The 18,377-nt window shown below is 48.7% G+C and overlaps 1 long non-coding RNA gene across 1 annotated transcript in view; it reads right to left on the bottom strand.

The window, feature by feature from the left end:
* Window positions 1–18,377, bottom strand: part of LOC119258466 (uncharacterized) — a 63,875-nt gene that overhangs the window by 22,216 nt on the left and 23,282 nt on the right. Inside the window, exons 4-5 of the long non-coding RNA XR_008551105.1 lie at window positions 1,675–1,904; window positions 844–1,011 (exon numbers count right to left, since the gene is read on the bottom strand). This is a non-coding gene — a long non-coding RNA (uncharacterized LOC119258466). The remainder of the gene's footprint in view (window positions 1–843; window positions 1,012–1,674; window positions 1,905–18,377) is intronic.

The raw sequence follows: 18,377 nt of genomic DNA, 5'->3' as shown, positions 1-18,377 counted from the left end.
TGATTTGTTTTTCTGACCTTTGTAGTAGATGCAGAAATATATGGATGGAACAAAAAAGGCAGGAAGAAAAGGAGGGCGCCTGGGCAGCCTCTGGAAGGGAGGCTGCATTGGAGAGTCTCTGGTCTGATCACAGATGACAGTAAAGAGGCGAGCAGGTGGCAGCAGCCTGGTGCCCAAGAAGGGGCAACCAAGAAGGGGGAGCCCCTGGCATGTGGGGGCCAGCCACTGAAGCCCAACCTACAGTCACCACCCTGCGTTTCCCCACAGACATGAGAAAGTGACGCTGGACCTCTGTGTCTCTACATTTGCTTTCTGTTGAAAAGCCTCTGGTATCAGCTCCCGTTCCTCATTCTTCAGTGAAAACCTGCAGCACCTGCTCCTCGTGAGGCGCTGCACTGGAGCCAGGAATGCACTCTTTTTCCCTTTTCCTTCCCATGAGCCCCGTTTGTGTATTAAATCCCACATCCTCGGGCCAACCACACAGGTGCGTGATCCATCACCTGACACTGAGGAGGGGGAAATGGATGTTTGTGGAGTACTGACACGGGCCAGCACTGCGAAGGGGGTTTCATTAGTATCTCAGGGTATGGGGCAAGACTTTCCCTGCTGTTCCAGAAACAGAAGCTCATTGCCAACTAGAAGGCAGGGCTGGATGTGAGGAGTGAGACTGCTCCCGAAGGTGTGAGTGCTTTCCCACCTCAAGGCCAAGTGAGAAGACCCCAACAGTCAGTGCTAAAGATCTGGGGTCCCTGGCCCCTCTACCCTTGGGATGCAGTGGGGCCACCTGAGCAGGGAACATGAGAAAGAGAGAGGTACATGCACAAGAGAACAGGCTATACCTACCTCAGCTAGTTGGTGAGGCTGAAACTGTGAGTCCCTCGAAGGTCAAGCAGACATCAGAGAAAGTGGCTGGACTCAACTTGTCCTTCCTGTGCTACTCGCAACTGTGCTGCCTACCAGACACAGGGAGGCAGGTAGCGGGAGGCTGTAGGGTAGACTCCACAGCGAAAGCTGAATGGGGTGGGGGTGGGAAATAAGAGGTTGGTCTCCATCAGGGAATTACCACCAGGCCCTTCAAAGACACTAGAAATGTCTGCTGTGAAAAAGCCTAGCCCGTGACTCTGTCACCAAGAGTATCAACAAGCTGTCAGTGTTGGCCTGAGATACACAACCGCCCAACAAGACAGTACCAGTGGGCACATGTGTAAAGAGATTATGTAAAGAGATGCTTGTCTTTTTCCTTTTCCTTCTATCAGGGACAACATGCTCGAGAAACCAAGGTCTCAAGAGAGAGGAGGTGCTCCGAGCTGGGGAGGAGTAAAGTAAGGTAGGTGAGATTTCAACTGAGGGTGAGTACCTGGAATACCTGGACCATACCCCGCATTTTTACCTAGAGGTACACACCGGTCTGGCTTTCAGTGGCCACAAGCTGCAGATCTCTGCCTGTAGACTTTCAGTGGCCACTGATGCCCTCCCTCTCAGCCTACAAAGAAGTGCTGGGAATAGACATCTCCTAGGAGCAGTCCTCATCCACAGCTTGGTATTCTTTGCTTGGGTAGACTAACTCTGAGTAGCTTGCTCTACACTCTATTCATTATCTGTTGCTGTATAACAATTCACCCTCAAAACAATTTACTCTCAAAAGCAACTTGAGACAACAGTAATGGCTACTACCTCCTAATTTCTTGCTTGGGTGATTCTGGCTCCCGGTCACTCATGATTCTGCAGTAAGAGGTTAGCAGTCAGCTGAAGGCTCGACTGGGGCTTAGTGGTCTGCTTCCAAGTGAGCTCCTTCCCTCATCTGGCAAGGTGACTATTGGCAGTAGGCTTCAGCTCATCACCACATAGACCTCCGCATAGCATGTCTGGAGTGTCCTCACGATGTTTACTGGCTTCCCCGGGGGCTGTCATCCAAGAAAGAGACCAAAGTGAGAATAGCAAGGTCTTTTATGATCTACCCTCAAAAGTCAGATAGTTCCATAATTATTTACATTAATGATCATGATTTTTATTGATCAGGAATCTGCACATAGCTTAGCTGGGTATCTTTTGTTGCTTCTGCCTCAGAATCTCTCTCAAGGCTGCAGCCAGAACTCATCTGGGGTGGGGCGGGAGGGGGGTTCCATGACCAGTCTCACTCAGGGGACTGTTGATTGGGAACACCAGTTCCCCATCACGTGCACCTCTCCAGAAGGAAATTCACAACATGGTGATTGGTTTCTCCTCAGAGTCAGTGAAGAAAAAGAGCAAGAGAACACAAGTGAGGGAAAAGCCAGAGACTTTGTAGCCAAGTTTCATATGACAACCATCACCTCTGCCATCATCTTTTAGTTAGAACCAAATCACTTCTATTGGTTATAAGTGGCTCCACTCTAGGGGAGATGATTACACAAGGGCATAAATACCAGGAGGTGGAGGTGACTGGGGCCATGTCAGAAGATGTCCACCATAGACAACCTCACTTCTGCCATGCTCTACTGGACAGACATAGTTCAGTGTGGGAGAAAATTACTTAAGGGTGTGAAGACCAGGTAAAGATCCCTGAGAGCCAACGCAAAAATGGTGCCCAAAAAATGGTTTCCCAGTGTGCCCAAGAGATTAAGCTCATGTTGATAATGCATTTCTGACATCCTCCTTGCTTTCCCTGGCTCACTTGCAAGCTTTCTTACTGGTCTTTCCTGACATCATCTCCCAAATAAGCCACTTGCCCATGAAACTTCCTCTTGGCATCTACTTCCGGGAGAATCCAGACTCAGGCTAAGAGTAGAAGGAGACTTACATGAAAGTACATGTGTGTGTTAGGAACAATGCAAAATCCATTCCTCACTGTGGAATACAGCAAAAATTTTGAAAGTCGTGATAGCAAGTACTATAGGATTTTAGAGAGTGGCTGGTTTCATTTAAGCCAGATGAAATCTAGAAAGACCAGACCTTTGAGGAGAGTCACAGGGCATAAAGACAAAGATACCTGAGAATCTGGACAGCATATGGAGAAACAATGACGTAGAAAACTGGGGCTATGGCTTCTTGAGCTAATTCCCCACTTGTCTTTTGGGAGTTACAGCTATACTTTTATCTACCCCCTTGCTTCAACTGAGACCTCATGTCAAGGTGCCCATATTCTGCCTGAGTGCCAGTAAAGCTTCATACCCAGCAAATATTCGCACTTTCCTGAGAGTGAATTGCTCTGTAACCAAATCATAGAGATGAACTCTGAAAACACTTCACAGCACTGGGCGGGGGCACGGGGGAGCTTCCCAGGAGTAACCTAAGTCACTTGAAACAACTGTACAATTTCATACATTTTTCAAAACTTACTTTGAGACTGACTCTAGATAGACAGATACCAAATGGCTCTTGACCTCTAAGTACCAAGAAAATGCCCAGGAGAAATCAAGGCCTTCCAAGGCACTCAGTCGTGGGTCTATCAAGGGCTGACTAGAGAGCTTAAATCCAAATTAATTACCCAGACATCTCTAGTTCAGAAGTTGGGCCACTGACAAACTCATCAGCATGCAACAGCCGCACCATTCCCACAGTGAGAAGAAAAGGAAGCAGGATAATGAGGACAGCAGATAAAAAGGTGACCATGGAGGAGGATCTTAATTGTATCTTAATTGAGTCCCACACTTTCTCCTTCATGCAGATCCCAGCCCTCAAGTCAAAAAGAGACTGGCCCCTCTGCTGGGGTGTTTTCCTGTGTCCTCCCCATGTCTGGGATCCAAGGTCAATCTACAGTGGCATTCTATTAGAAAACAAATGTATTAGTTAACTGTTGCTACAATAATGCTCCCTAACAAACAGCCCCGCACCTTAGAAATGATCCCTCATTTTCACTCATGCATCTGTGGACTGCAGGTATGCACGTCAGTTGGAGGCTGGCTGATCCGGGCTGGATTTGGCCGGGTGGCTCTACCTCAAGCTTTGGTTGAAGTTCACCTTGGCTGTCACTGAGGTTTGGCTCATATCTACTCCACAAGTATTCATTCTAGCCTTGGAAGGATGCAGATACAGAAGGTCTTCTTTAACACACAAGAAAAAAAGCAGAAACATCTGAAGTCTCTTAAGGCCTGAGCTTGGAACTGGCAGCCTCCTCCCTCACTTCTGCCCAAATATCAATGGTCCAGGGAAGTTACATGCCAAGCACAAAGTTGAGGAGTGGAGATGACACCCCCGCCTACACTGAGGCCACAGCAAGGGTGAGGATGGAAGGCAGAGGCAACAGTTCCAGCTACCAAAGCCTGGGCCTTGCCTCCAGACTCAAACTGAAGCCATGACTGTAGAGACTCCAGAGTGAGACTCATGTGTTGTTTTTCTGGTAATTAGGAAGTACGGAGGTGAGAGAGACATGCTCATCTACCTGGTCACCGCCAAAGCCGGAGGACAGTGATATAGAACACGGCCCACTTCATTTGTGCTGCAGGACTGGTCAGTATAGATCATTGCATTCAGGGGCCTGTATTGTCCCAATTAGCTTTTACTGCTGTCCAAAGAAGTGTGGATTTTTCTCTGATGTTGTAATGTGAGGGTAATTGTGGGTAGTGTGGTGATTCCAGGGAAAGAAAAAGGCCTTTCTTCAAAGACAGATGTGCTACACTACAATTATGGATGCTTCACAATCATCCCATTTCTTTTACATTGGTTTTGGCTTATGTAATTGGCTGGCAAACTACTTCTGGGAAGGCAAATTCCTCATTTCTTTTCTAAAGGTGGAGTTAAAAAAAAGTTTTTTGAGTTGGATTAACAAAAACAGAAAATGACTCCAGATGATTCCCACCTGCATTGCGTGGAGTCAGTTGTGACAAAAGTGCTTTCTCAGGCCCTGTATACACTCCCCGGTGTACACAGAGTCACAGCACATGGACACGTGGGTGGCACCTATTTTGAATGAGGCTGTGCACCCAGGCACCCAGGGAGCGAGTAGGGGAGAATTCCAGCCTGGCCTTCACTGGCCAAGGCAAGCACAGAGTAGGGACTATATTTCTCCAAGAAAGGAGTACCTTGGACAATCTGCCCACAAGGGGCCCCATTTGGTAATTAGCAGAAAGATGAATCTCCAACAAAGGGGACCTGATCTCCTTGGAAGACAGATGTGCAGCCCTCTCAAACTGCCCAGAGTCTGTCCAGAGCACAGGGCCTCTCATAATGTGACAAACTGGATTTCTCTTCCCAGCTCTTCCCCCCACCACCACCACCACAACCACCACAGCATTATGCACCACTGCATCCTTTGCCCTCAACACTGAGATGCCAGCCACTAGCGAGACAGGAGGTACGTCTCTATCCTCTCACAACTCACGATGTGACTTGCTCTGCCCCATGGAAGGTCAGTGAACATGAACTAAGCAGAAGCTTTCAATGCACTTGTTTCATTTCTCTTGACCTCTTGAGCCTCTGCCATCTGCCATAAGAAGGGTATGTTCCCAGGACCAGAAGGAGGAGGCCAAGGTGACTGACAGCCTAAAACAAAGCCACCTTCACCACCTCGCAAACCCATCAGCAACAACAATAAATGTGTTATTGATTATGCTGCCTAACTGCAATAATGACTGACTAATAAAATGCTGATTCATGGAAGGGGATAAACTCTCCTCTCAAAGCAGAAGCCTAGGCAGCCCAGCTAACAGAAAGCATCCAGGGGTGAAAAGAAAACATAGAAACCAACCCAATAGTGTGCCAGACTGAGCAGAGAGGCAGACTCCAGCTGGAATAGAAACTGTGGGCACCAGACAAGAATAAGTGAGCCCAGAAGAGAAGTTGCAAATGTTGCCCAGCCAGGCTCTGGAGCTGAGCCTCCAGGATGTTCCACAGAATGCCTGAGGTTCCACTGTGAGCGCGGAGAGGCGATGGAGCATCCTGAGTGCCCAGACGCTGTGATGCAATTTTAGGAGGCCCCCACCCAAAAAAAAATTTAGGAAGCCCCAAAGTGAGTGCCACCCATTGGGACAAGGCCGCCAGGCTGAACACCAAGGGACAGGGAAGCCTATAGCAGAGCCGACTTCTCCGGCGCCCACCCCTTGCTCTCAGCACGGGGAGCTGCGTGTGCCCTGAGGCTAGCCCGTCCGAGGGCTGTGGCGGACACTTGTCCGGAGGCTCTCCCCTGAGCCCGGGGGCTGCACACCTGGCAGAGCTGCCTCCTCGCTGCTTTCCTTAAGCTTCGATAGCTACTCTACCCAGCTGCAGTTGATTTGGTTACACAAATACAGAAGCATTTCTCACCACTGTGGCAACAAGTGAAAGAATATTCAGGTTTTATGGGTTTGTGGGGAGAGAGAGACTGGAAAGGGAAAGGGCATGCCTGCCCTGTACTACTTCTAAACCACAGCAAATGCCAAAGTCAAAAGTTTCATTACCAATGGACAATTGGGAAATCGAGCCCACATGCTCTGTGTGTCATGCCTGGACAGAGACACTTGGCACGCCATCCCGAGGGACCTGCTTTCCAGATATGACTGCCAGACCCCAGGGCCAAAAGGACAATGACATCTGGATTCGGCCATTTAAATCAGTTTTTAACAAGACCCAGGAGGAACATCTTTGCTAAGGACTTTTGAATAACAGAAAGATTCTGTAAAGAACAAGTGGAGAGGGCCTCCCTGGTGGCACAAAGGGTTAAGCACCACACTATGGGGCAGTCCGCAGCCTCTGCAGCGCAAGTTCGATCCTCAGCCAGCCAGGGAGCAACCCACTTGGCGAGGCAGACCTCTCCTGTTTCGCACACTGCTCCCCTCAGCAGTGTATCTCAGTCAATCTGCCTGTTCTGTTCCCCACTCTGTCTCTGGTAGATCCTCTCACCCCCCACATCTCTGGCCTGTACCCCAGCTCTTGTATGCATAAATAAATAAATAAATCTTAAAAAAAAAAAAAGAGTAAGTGGACAGAGGCCTCCCTAATGGCACAAGGGGTTAAGATGCAACCTATGAAGCTATGCACAGCCACTGCAGCACCAGTTTGATCCCTAGCCAGGGAGCTTCCCACATGGTGCAGCAGACCTCTTCCGACTCTCCTGCTGCTCCCCTCAGCGGTGTATTTCAGTACATCTGCCTGTTCTGTTCCCCACTCTGTCTCTGGTGAATCCTCTCACCCCCCACATCTCTGGCCTGTACCCCAGCTCTTGTATGCATAAAGAAATAAATCTTTAAAAAAAAAGAAGAGGACACCACCACATAAAGGAAACTAAAGTTTAGTAAAATGACGCACGTTGAAATCCCATGGCTGGGTTAATCTTGCCTCAACTCTTAAAGGGTCATCATTCCTGGTTTGACACATACAGGGGTGGAAGTCTGAGCAGTGACATGATCACCCACAGTCAGCAAGCTACTAAATGACAGGAGCTGAATTCAAATCCTATGCTCATCCAACTCTAAAATGTATACTCTTTCCATCGTACAATACTGACATTAGTTAACCTTAATATTTTATATAAAACAGACATAAAATTTCAGTCTACAACACAGGTGTCTAACAAATGTATCTCTATTTGCTACTAAACTTAATTTCTTTTTTGTTAAAGATTTATTTATTTATGCACACAAGAACTGGGGTACAGGCCAGAGGTGTGGGGGGTGAGAGGATTCACCAGAGACATAGCAGGGAACAGAACAGGCAGATCGAAATACACTGCTGAGGGGAGCAGTGGGCGAGTCAGGAGAGGTCTGCTGCGCCATGTGGGTTACTCCCTGGATCAAATTCGTGCTGCAGAGGCTGCAGATTGCTTCATAGGTTGCGTCTTAACCCCTTGCGCCACCAGGGAGGCCCTTAACTTAATTTCTCTTTTGAGCTCCACTGGGGTGATGGCAACTCAGGCGTTTGCCTGCTTCTGCCCTTCCCAGGGTTGTGCTGGAGGCTCAGTGTGCTCCACGACACATCCCCAGTGTGCAGGGCTGGCTCACAGAAGTCACAAGTCAGGCACCTACCACCATGACTCCCTACTCTGCTGCCTCATGGGGAGTTACCCTCGCCTCCTGGTCCCCTGGGAAAACCATTTTGAGACTGTTCTTCAAAGGATCCCAAGAGAAACTGACTCCAGCCACTTGCAGCAGTAACTTGCTCACCAATTACCCCTTGTATTGGCTTCTCCTCCTTCCCTGTCCACTCCTCCTACCTCCTCATTTCCTTTCCCTAGGAGCGCCTTCCAAGTAAACTACTTGCACCTGAATCCTTGCCTCAGGTGCTGCTTTCACGGAACCTCAAACTCATACTATTTAAATCCAAGTTTCTGGACACTTCTACAGGGTCCGGGCATAACAAAGGCAGAGTGGGATGGAACAACTGCTCAGTCAGTCGCCTGCCCCCTTAGGTGCCAGGTAAGATCTCCCCCTGCCATCACTGCTGCTGAGTGTCCCTCTTTCTGGTCTCGGGCTCCCTCCAGCCCAGCAGCCTTCTGCCCAGTTTCAATTCAATCATGTGGGAGTGACGGAAGCCCTCTATCAGGCTGTCAAAACATGCCACATAGATGTTCCCACCTCACCAGGTGGCTCGCTACCCAGGAAACCAAACATAAAAGTCTGCTCTCAAGCTTCATCTGCCCTGTTGGCCTTGATTGCTTCCCTGATGCTCCACTGAGAACCCAGAACTGGGGTCCCTCAGAGCTGTGCTGTCATTGGGTAAATTTTGTCAGTCTCCCTGTTCTGCTCCCCGCTCTATCTCTGGTGAATCCTCTCACCCTCCCGCGCATCTGGCCTGCACCCCGGTTCTTGTATAAATAAATAAATAATTTTTAAAAAAAATAAAAATAAATAAATGAGAGTGGGGGACAAGGTATCTCCTCCTCTTATACTCTCTCTTCAAACATTCTACTCTCCCATGTGCTCTATGTTCTGAATGTTTTGTCTAGGCCCAGGGTCCCCTCGATCTCTGGGGATCTCTTGTTTTGGGGGCCCAATGTCAGGAAGAGACTTCCAGGATACAGTCTACTTCCTGCTTGTCATTTTTATCTCTAAATCAATGATCTCAGGATGGCCTCCTAATTCCTGGAAAGACAGGGGGAGGTATATGACTACGTAAAATTGAAGGCACTGAGAAAATGAACATTAGCTTATATTTCTTTAAGTATCATCCTCATTTATGAGATACATCAAAAATAATCCCCTGTACAATGCAGTCCAAATACAAAACTTCATTATGCACTAAGTAATTGGAGGAAACCCTTTCATTTCCTCCAGATCTTTCCTGTATCCTGTACCATTCTGGGCTGGCTTCATCATTTCCTGATGTTAGAGTGTCTGCACTATGAAAGGAGCTCCCCAAGCTTTCTGTTTACACTCTAGGTGCAGGCCTAACCAGATATATTCTGAAGAGGCTGCCTTTCCTTCTTTTCAGGCTGGGTAAGTAAGCCTGGGTGTGGGCTTAGGCAGACAAGACTCTGAGGACGAGGTTGCCCAGGGCTGGGAGACGTGGGCTTCAGTTGGGGTCATTCCAGAGGGAGGACAGGCAGCTTCCACAAGCCCCACATCCTTCCAGCGAGACTCAGCAAGGTCTTCGATTCCCTGCTTTCCTGTCACCTTCTCAATTTGACAGTTTTCACCCCTGATATTTCTACATTCGCTCTTACCCCTCTTCCTACTGCTACCTATACTACTGTGTGTCTTAATTTGGGTTCCCTCAAACTCAATACCTGAAACACGAATTAGGGTACAGGTAGTTTATTTGGGAGGAGACCCCCCGGGTAGTAGGGGTGAGAGGAAAGTGGGAGAACTGAACAGGGAAGAGAGAAAGTCCAGTCAAGGAGGCACTGAGCTACCCAGGGGATGCCTCCAAATCCTCCCACGGGAGAACTTCTAGGCTGGTACTTACCCTGTGACTTCCATGCCCAGTGGTCATGGGCCTCTGAAGGGCCCAGAAATTTCCAGATAGGGGGAGGGTCCCTGGAGAAGCAGGTATATTCTGCATTGTATGTCAGACTCCCTATGAGGCTGATGTTCAGCCTTGCAAAAAGTACACTTCCTCAGCCAAAGGCCTTTCACACAGGTCATTCTATGTCATTTTCCCAGTAGCCCAAGGAGGAAAGAATCACAAGCCCAATTTTACAGATGAAGAAACAGAGACTCAGCGGGTCAGCAGCCTCGTTAAAATAGAAAGATCAGAGTTGGTTCTGCCAACCTATATGACAACATCCAACACAATCCCATTTGTTCCTCCCCTGAAGAAAAGATGTGTCCATCAATAGCCAAGAATCTGCCCTTCCCCAATGCCATTTGTCTGATTAGCAGAGCGGTGACAGGGCCTCCCGACGGAGGATCATCTGGCTGAGAGGAAAAGCAAAGCAGGAGACGCTGCAAGCAGTGGACTAACAACTACTGGGAATCCCGCATGGTCGCTGACGCTCTGCACTGGGCAAGTCTTCTCTTCATCTTGCAGGTTTGACATCCACCTCTCATAAGCAGAAGTCTTGGTGGGAGGGCGAAGCCAAGCAGGACAGTCTCTTGGGACCAGAGGGAAGCCTGAGAGGGAAAGGAGATGGCTGCGTTGACAAGGCATGGGTTCTCGATGCACCCAGGGTACAGGTTGGAGCTCAGAGGTAGAGTCAAGGGCAGTCAGGGGAAAAGGATTCAAGCAATTATCCTTGACTCATAAGAAGAAGCAAAGGAGTGGGGATCTACAGCACTTTCACCCTCTCCAAGACTGAGCTCTCACAGCCCTAACTGGCTTTTTTCAGCCTTCCAGAGTGCTGTGGTCTGAGTTCCTTGGGTGACTGAAAAAGGCCCAGCATGGAAAGGCAGAGGGCCATCTTTTCCTGTGTTCACTTAAAAGGGGTGCAACAGACAAGTCACTTACAAGCTGCACGTGCAGAGTCTTGGGTGGGAGAAGTGAGGGCTGCTGGGGGTGAACAAAGGAGGAGGTGGGTATCACAGGGCCCTAAGAGAGGCCCTGGATCCCCCATCAAATTCCACAGGAGGAGCACTGTTGTTTAACAAAGCTTCTGAGCATTTCCCTATTTAAGGAAAATGCTGCTCTCCTGGTGCAAAGGATTTCCCTGGGAATCATCTTGTTCCTATTCTTATTAGCATCTCTCGAGGTTATTCTGGCTGGTCTGCATTTGACTTTGGGCATTAGCATTTTTAGAGAATAACATGTGTGAGTACAGGGAATGGGGGCTGATTTTACCAAAAGTGGTCCTCTTGGGCAGGTTCTGAAGGTTAGGAATTGCCTTCCTTCCCCGAGGGTCATCTGTCACACAGTAACAGTCATCACCAGCCTGCAGAGCTCTGAGGCCCTTTTCCCAAAGATGGAAATCTCATTTCATCCTCTGAGCTATCCTGAGAGGTATGTGCTATTAACCCCATTTTCTGGATGAGGAAACTAAAGCTCCAAAAGGGTGAATAACTTGACTCATCCAAGGTCACCAACCAGTAGGAGCAGAGTTAAAAATAGAATCTGTTTTTCTGGCACCAAACCATGTCATCATTCTTTCTGAGAACATAGATGAGTCTGGAAGATTTCACCTCCAGCAGTGTAGCAGCCGCTGTTGGAACCCCTGTCACATCCCGTTGCCCTCACTGTGTCCGTACACACCTGCCCAACATCCAGCTGCTGGCACCTGTATCTCTTGGCCTGAGGGCTTCCTCTGGCCACTGGAAACCACCTGCCCAGTAAGGCAGGCCAGAAGCATAGGAGAATTTAACACCCTACCTCCCACAAACAACTAGTCTGTCATCAGTGGCTGCCAGGAGCTGGTGAATAAATGGTCCAGCTCCCTCCCCTTTGGCTGGACTAACTCAGAGGCACTTGCGTTCTGTCTCACAGGGGATTAAGCCCCAGGAGCCCAGTGTGGTAACTGGCTTGACAGCACACCCTTTCTTGGTTTCCTTCCCTCCCCACATCCCCCCTCTCCCAGAGATGTTACCTGTGATCACTTCCCAGACAAACTCCCCACACTGGAGTCCTGCTCTCAGGATCTGCCTCTGTGGAATCCAAACTGAGACAAGATATGGTCAAAAGTTGGGCTCAACTCTCTCCTTTGCCCTAGGGTAGTTGCAGATTTATTACCAAGTCCAAGGAGGGAAATATTCCTGATCAGGACAAATGCCAGCTTTGCTCAAAATCCATGAAACATGTTATATAATACACAAAATGTGCTATGCAGCCATTTTTTTAAATGAGGAAGATCTCAATATGTTGATGGGAAGCCACAGCCAACATACATTACACAGTGAAGAAAGAAAATGACAGAAGAGTGTATTTCAGATGCCACCATTTATGTCCATAACTATGCAAAGAATATCTCTGGAAACCCACATTAAAAAAACTGGAAAATGGAGGTGTCCCTCAGGAGGGAGACTGGGAACTAGAGGTTGTCTCTCCTTTTCACTGTTTGAACCAGCTTCACCATATACCTATATTTCTTTTCATTTTTTTTTTAATTTCTTAGAAATCTTTTTTTTTAAGGATTTATTTATTTATTTATTTATACAAGCACTGGGTACAGTCAGAAGCGTGGGAGGGTGAGAGAATTCACCAGAGCCAGAGCGGGGAACAGAAGAGGCAGACTGATGAAGAAATACACTGCTGAGGGGAGCAGCGGGCGCAGCAGGAGAGGTCTGTGTGCCATGTGGGACCCTCGCTGGTTGCTGGGGATCCAACCGGTGCTGCAGAGGCTGCGGGCAGCTTTGCAGCCCAGTGCTCAACCACTGCGCCACCGGGGAGGCCCCCTATATTTCTTTTTAAAGGGGGAAAAGGAGGGCCTTCCTGGTGGCTCAAGAGGTTAAGCATCAGTACTATGAAGCTATCCGCAGCCACTGCAGCATGAGTTCGATCCCCGGCCAGGGAGATACCCACATGTCACGGCAGACCCCCCCTGTTGCACTCGCTGCTCCCCTCAGCAGTGTATTTTGATCAGTCCACCTGTTCTGCTCCCCACTCTGTCTCTGGTGAATCACCCCCCACATCGCTGGTCTGTACCCCAGTTCTTGTATGCGTAAGTAAATAAACCTTTAAAATAAATAAATAAATAAAGGGGGGAAAGGAAAAAGCAACACAATATTAAACTAACAAAGAGGAAAAAAAAAAAAACATATGTGTATCATATGTACCGAAGGAACTTGTTAAAAATGGCAGCTCCAGTTCATAAGGAACTCTAGAACCTGCATTTCCTATCCATCCCCAGTGGAATTTCTTTGGTGGACTGTGCTTTGTGAAAGTCTACCTTAAAGCGCTAGTCTGTCATTGGGCTGCTGCAGTACAGGCTGCCTGAGACTCTGCAGGGACTGGTGATTGGACACGGGTAGTGCTGGGGGCCTCTGCCCATGACCAAGGGCTGTCCCAGGAGTCACGTCTGCTCACCATGACACAAAACTTAATAACACGATGAGATACAGCCGTTTCCTTTCCTACCCACCTCTCAAGCCATGGCCACCATCTCACTGCTGGTGAGCAGGACATTGCTTGTTTTCTCTTTGGAGAGGATGTTGCCCTGACCCAATGGTGAGCCAAATTAGAAGCAGCTTAATTTAAAAGAAAGGGGAGGCTGGAAATGACAGGCTGCATGACTTCCAAACTGGAGCCCAATAGACCTTTATACCGATTTATGAAAAACCAAGCAGACAAAGAAAGACATGGTAAACAATCTCCAAATTGATTTGAAATTAACTGGACATCAGGTCATTAAGTGAAAGAGTGTCCAGGCACACAAACGAGGTAAAGGTGGACTTTTCATGAATCTTGGGGACTCACAAAATTGCAATGACCTCTGGGAAGTAAAATCACCTTTAAGTGGTGGCTGCAATGCAAAAACTACTGCTTGGTCCTTAGAGTTGGTTAACTAGGACAGAGCAAGCAAGACAAATGGGCAGAAGGAAAGCAGAGGCCAGTCTGAATTTTTTTTTTAAAGATTTGTTCATTTATGCATACAAGAACTGGGGTACAGGCCAGAGGTGTGGGGGCGGGGTGAGAGGATTCACCAGAGACAAAGTGGGGAACAGAACAGGCAGACTGACTGAAACACACTGCTGAGGGGAGCAGTGGGTAAGTCAAGAGAGGTCTGCTGTGCCTTGTGAGTAGCTCCCAGGCAGGGGATTGAACTGGTGCTGTGGCTGTAGATAGCCTCAGAGGTTGTGTTTTAACCCCTTGCGCCACCAGAGAGGGCCCCCAGTCTGAAATTTTAATTCAGAGAGTCCAGTTGCCTCAGACAACAGCTTTCAGGCCATAAAGGGTTTCAGAAACTACAGCAGGCACCGGCTAGGGGGTATATAGATGGAACCCCACTCAGCCAGCCCCATGACTCTGTTCCCCTAGAAGAGCAGGGAAGGAGAAAAGGGGTCACCAAATAAAACTCCCAGCATGCGTAAGAGTCAGTGACCCAGCTTGAAGCTGGAGATGAGGACCCTGCTGGACCCAGATCCAAAGCAGAAAGGAGAGCAAAAGCCAACTTTGCCTCAACCTGATAATGAGCCGGCCTCATTATAAGATTAGCTGCTGGGATGAACAACACTCTCTTAATAATGCACATATTGCTATGACAACCGCCCACTTTGGTATCTAAAGATAATTTCACTGTGTGGCCATGTTTCCTTCTTTGAAAAAAAAAAATATGCTGTTTACTGTGAGCTCTACCATTCTGCTCCCCACTTGCACCTATGGCTTTGTGCAGGGTATGTGCCTGTCCATGTGCAAGCAGACCCTGTGCATGCATACGCGAGACTGCAGGTGAGTGTGCAGCAGGGGTAGGCAAGGAGTCGGGTGCCCATAGCAGTCCAGGTTGCAAGGATATGGTCTTGTACTCAAGGTTGGTAAAATTTCTGTCCGGCCCAGGCACCCCAGTGTGTTGACATAATTATTCAGGAAGACAGGCTTGGTCAGGATTAATACTGTGATTAATTATGGTGGGAGATTCAACAAGCAAGTGCCAGCCCAGGAGGGTCGGGGAGGGACATGACAGCCCCTGACTAGCCAGCTCACCGGCAGGACTGCCGAGGAGGGTGTTGAGTGGGGAGCCGCGTGGGCCTGACTGTAATAAGAAATGAGAAAAGTGCTGAAAAATTGATGGCGCCTGCAGATTGCGCAGGCTGGCGCACAGCGGGGGGCCCCTGCAGCCTGCGCGCTTGGTGCGCTATGCTAATGCGGAGCCTGGGCCCGGGGAAAAGGGAGGAAGAAAAGCCTGCACAAAGGAGAGAAATGCAAATGACAGGCTCAGAGATCAGTGCTGAGAATCCCGGATTAACTGCCTGTGGAGCTGGTGCTGGCCTGTGTTTAACCCCTTCTGGACTGTGTCTGGGCTGCCTGCAGGGGCGGCGCGGGGGCTGCAGCTGGAAGTTCAAACCCTGGGCCCAGGACCAAGTGAGGATGCAGGAAAGGAATTGGGAAGAACCAGGAAGCTGAACGAAAGAAACTGGTTACTGTCTGGATGGTGACTACTTTGGCAGAGATCCAGGGGAGAGGGAAGGGAGTTGGGGCAGTGACTTGGAGGCAGCCAGAAGAGTTCCCACAACCCTGGGAGGGTGGAAAAGGCGGCCTGGAGGAAAAAGCACCTGGGCACCGGGCAGTGACTGTGCAGGTGATTACAATATCGTTTATGTGATGGGAAGAGAAGAACCGTGTGCTTTTCTGTATCTCACTTATACCTCAGGGGACGAAAATGAGACTGTTAGGGGGAAAAGGATGTCCCAAAGCAAATTCCATATAGGCTTTGTGGACTCCACCCCCACCCCAGGTCAAAGCCAAAGACACTGGGAACTCCAAATCCCATCACCACCAAAGGGAAGGTGGCTGGGACCTGAGGGTGGGGTTAAGCAGCCAGGTGGATACAAAAGGCAGACACGTGGGCTTTGGGGGGCTCTCCATTTTTGGGCTCTTGGCCAGCAGCAGCGTCAGGTCAGCTCTGAGAGTGACTTTGGGGTTTCCAGGTTGTCGGATCGGGTAGGACGCATTAAAGACTTTATTTCCCTATTTTCTCCCTGAGTTGTACATTTTCCTTATTTCCTTTTCTCTTGTAAATAAACCTTTTATTAACCCTTTTGCATGTGTCTGTAGTAGAGTATTCATAAGTCCCTTTAAAGCGCGTGGGTGAGGACCCACAGCCAGGAACCCGTTTAATATCGGGGTTGCTCTATAACAAGACCAGACTGGAGGAGTAGAAACCTTGCTCAAAGCTTCTCAGACTTACCTTCTCTGGGTAAGAGAACTACAGAGGACCTATCTCATGAACGGTGGGCACCCCAAGACACGGATCAGGGTCTTGGTGCTCTGGAGCCCTTCAGCTTTGGGGCACCAGCAGTCTGTCTTCCCCTCCCTGTTACAGGACAGGGAGAGGGGCAGCCCAAACCCCGCAAACCTGCCTATTCTACATGGGTTCTGCCATCCTCCGCATCAACACAAAACATAGGAGACTTTAATGGGAAGGAACTTTAATAAAACTAGGAAACAATACAGGTAAGGCAAAGAGTCTAGTTTCTAAATGAAGCACCCAAAGTTACCCGTCCCCTCGTGGGTAAAAGTCCATCCATATGGGAATGGCCCAGAGCAAGGCCCCAAAGCCGGCCACAAGTCTAAAGCATCTTCCAGTGGGGACCCACAGCAAAGGGTCAGAAACAGCCAGACAAGGCCGGAAGGAAAAGAGCAAAATCAACATCAAGATAAAAGCTGCCATTGTCACCTCCCCACGGGTCTCACCCACATCTGTGTCACCCAGTCCACGACCAAAAGACAAGCGCAGTTTCTTCACATGTCTCTAGGCTCCATGCGCCTCCTCCAGGTCTCCTGGCTCCATCCTGCTCCCTTCCTCAGTCTCTTCTGCAGCTTCTCCTCTCCCTGCTCAGCTCCACCCTCCCTTGGGAGGGGCAGGGAAACTCCCCCTTTCCTGGGGACCACCCTGTTACATCCCTACTCCTCTCCCCTTGTCCCTCTCTCAGAATGTGGCTCACCATTGTTCCTAGTCCAGGAGATAAAGACATTTGCTGAAACACAGGTAGACCTGCCCCCAGCCCTCCTTCTTGGGGGAAAGTGTTGGGTGAGAAGTCAGCAAAAACTCCACAGAATTCCAGAATGTAGAATTCTGTGTAACTGTATCTACACCACCATAGATATGGTGGGATAAAAATTAAAAGGGGGGATTGTAACAGGGTAGTCCCCAGGGAAAGGGGAGGTTCTAGGTTCCCTGCCCCACTCAAGGAAAAGTGAAGCTGAGCTGACAGGGAGAAGAAGCTGGAGAGAGGGAAGGAGGAAGGATGGAGAGCCAGAAGGAGACCTGGAGGAGGCACATGGAGCAGAGACATGTGAAGAAGCTGCGCTTGCTTCTTGGTCTTGGACTGGGTGACACAGGTGTGGGTGAGAGACCTCTGGGGAGGTTAACAATGGCAGCTTTTGCCTTGATTTTGCTCCTTCTGCACCAGACGTGCTGGGCCTTCCGTTCCCTTCCTATGGTGCCTTAGACTTGTGACGGGCTTTTGCACCTCAGTGGTCCTGCTTTGAGCCAACCCTGTCTGGCTGCACATTTACCCACGAGGGGATGGGTAACTTCAGGTGCTTGATTTGGAAACTAGTGCAGAGGAAGGAGATGTTTCGGGTAGCGTCTTCTCCAAATTTCTCCCCATTTCTGAATGGCACTGCTGTTAAAAGATAAACAGGCACACTGAAAATTTTAAGAGTTTGAGCAAAAACCTATTTGAATTGAGCAAAAACCTATTTGAATTGAGGGCTCCAAACCAGACGTGGTTAGGAGCCCTCCACCAGCAGGCACAGAAAGGGCGGAAGCAAAGTAAGAAAATTATTGATCAGCTATAGCTTGACGTCTAGCTTGCTATTTGTTTTGGGTTGTTTGTTATAAGGTTTCAGTTTCTAACTTTGAGGCATTTAGAGGCTTAGATATTGGTTTGCTTATATAGGTCGCCAGAGCATTAGAGACCTCAGTCTAATGGTCTCCTTGTTTAATTAATTTGACACATCTATAATCCAAGCCTGCGAGCACAGAGCCTTCCTATCTGCTTCCACAGGAAGCATTCCACTTGATGCCCATTATCAATCCATTTTACACAGGGAGGCACAGAAGAGCAGATGAGAGGAGGTTTCAGAGATCGCCCTTGACAGGGGTGGGGTAAGCATGGAGGTGATATTTATCCACTGCCTATTTTATATCCAAGATGTGCAGGACACTTTGTAAGCAAGATTTCTGCCCAGTTCCACTCATCATTTTCCTGATAAGGAAACTACGCACAGTTATGATTTGTTTATAGAAATTCTTTTGACAAATTGTGTGGATGTATGTGCACCCACATTGGGAATGGAGGCCACTTTTGGAGTATTGGTTGTATTTATCCCCCTGGGCGAAAAAAACAAGCCAGATCTTCTATCCTAGAGTTCCTTTGAACCAGAAATTATCATCTTTGTTGCAAGAAACAAGATCACAAAACATTTTAAATGTCCTCCTTTTCTCTTTTTGCTGCAAA

The sequence above is a fragment of the Talpa occidentalis genome, unplaced genomic scaffold, assembly GCF_014898055.3.
Source record: "Talpa occidentalis isolate TD23 unplaced genomic scaffold, MPIMG_talOcc4v2.1 talOcc4.10, whole genome shotgun sequence".
Lineage (NCBI taxonomy): Eukaryota > Metazoa > Chordata > Mammalia > Eulipotyphla > Talpidae > Talpa > Talpa occidentalis.
This window is presented reverse-complemented; position numbering and strand designations above follow the sequence as displayed.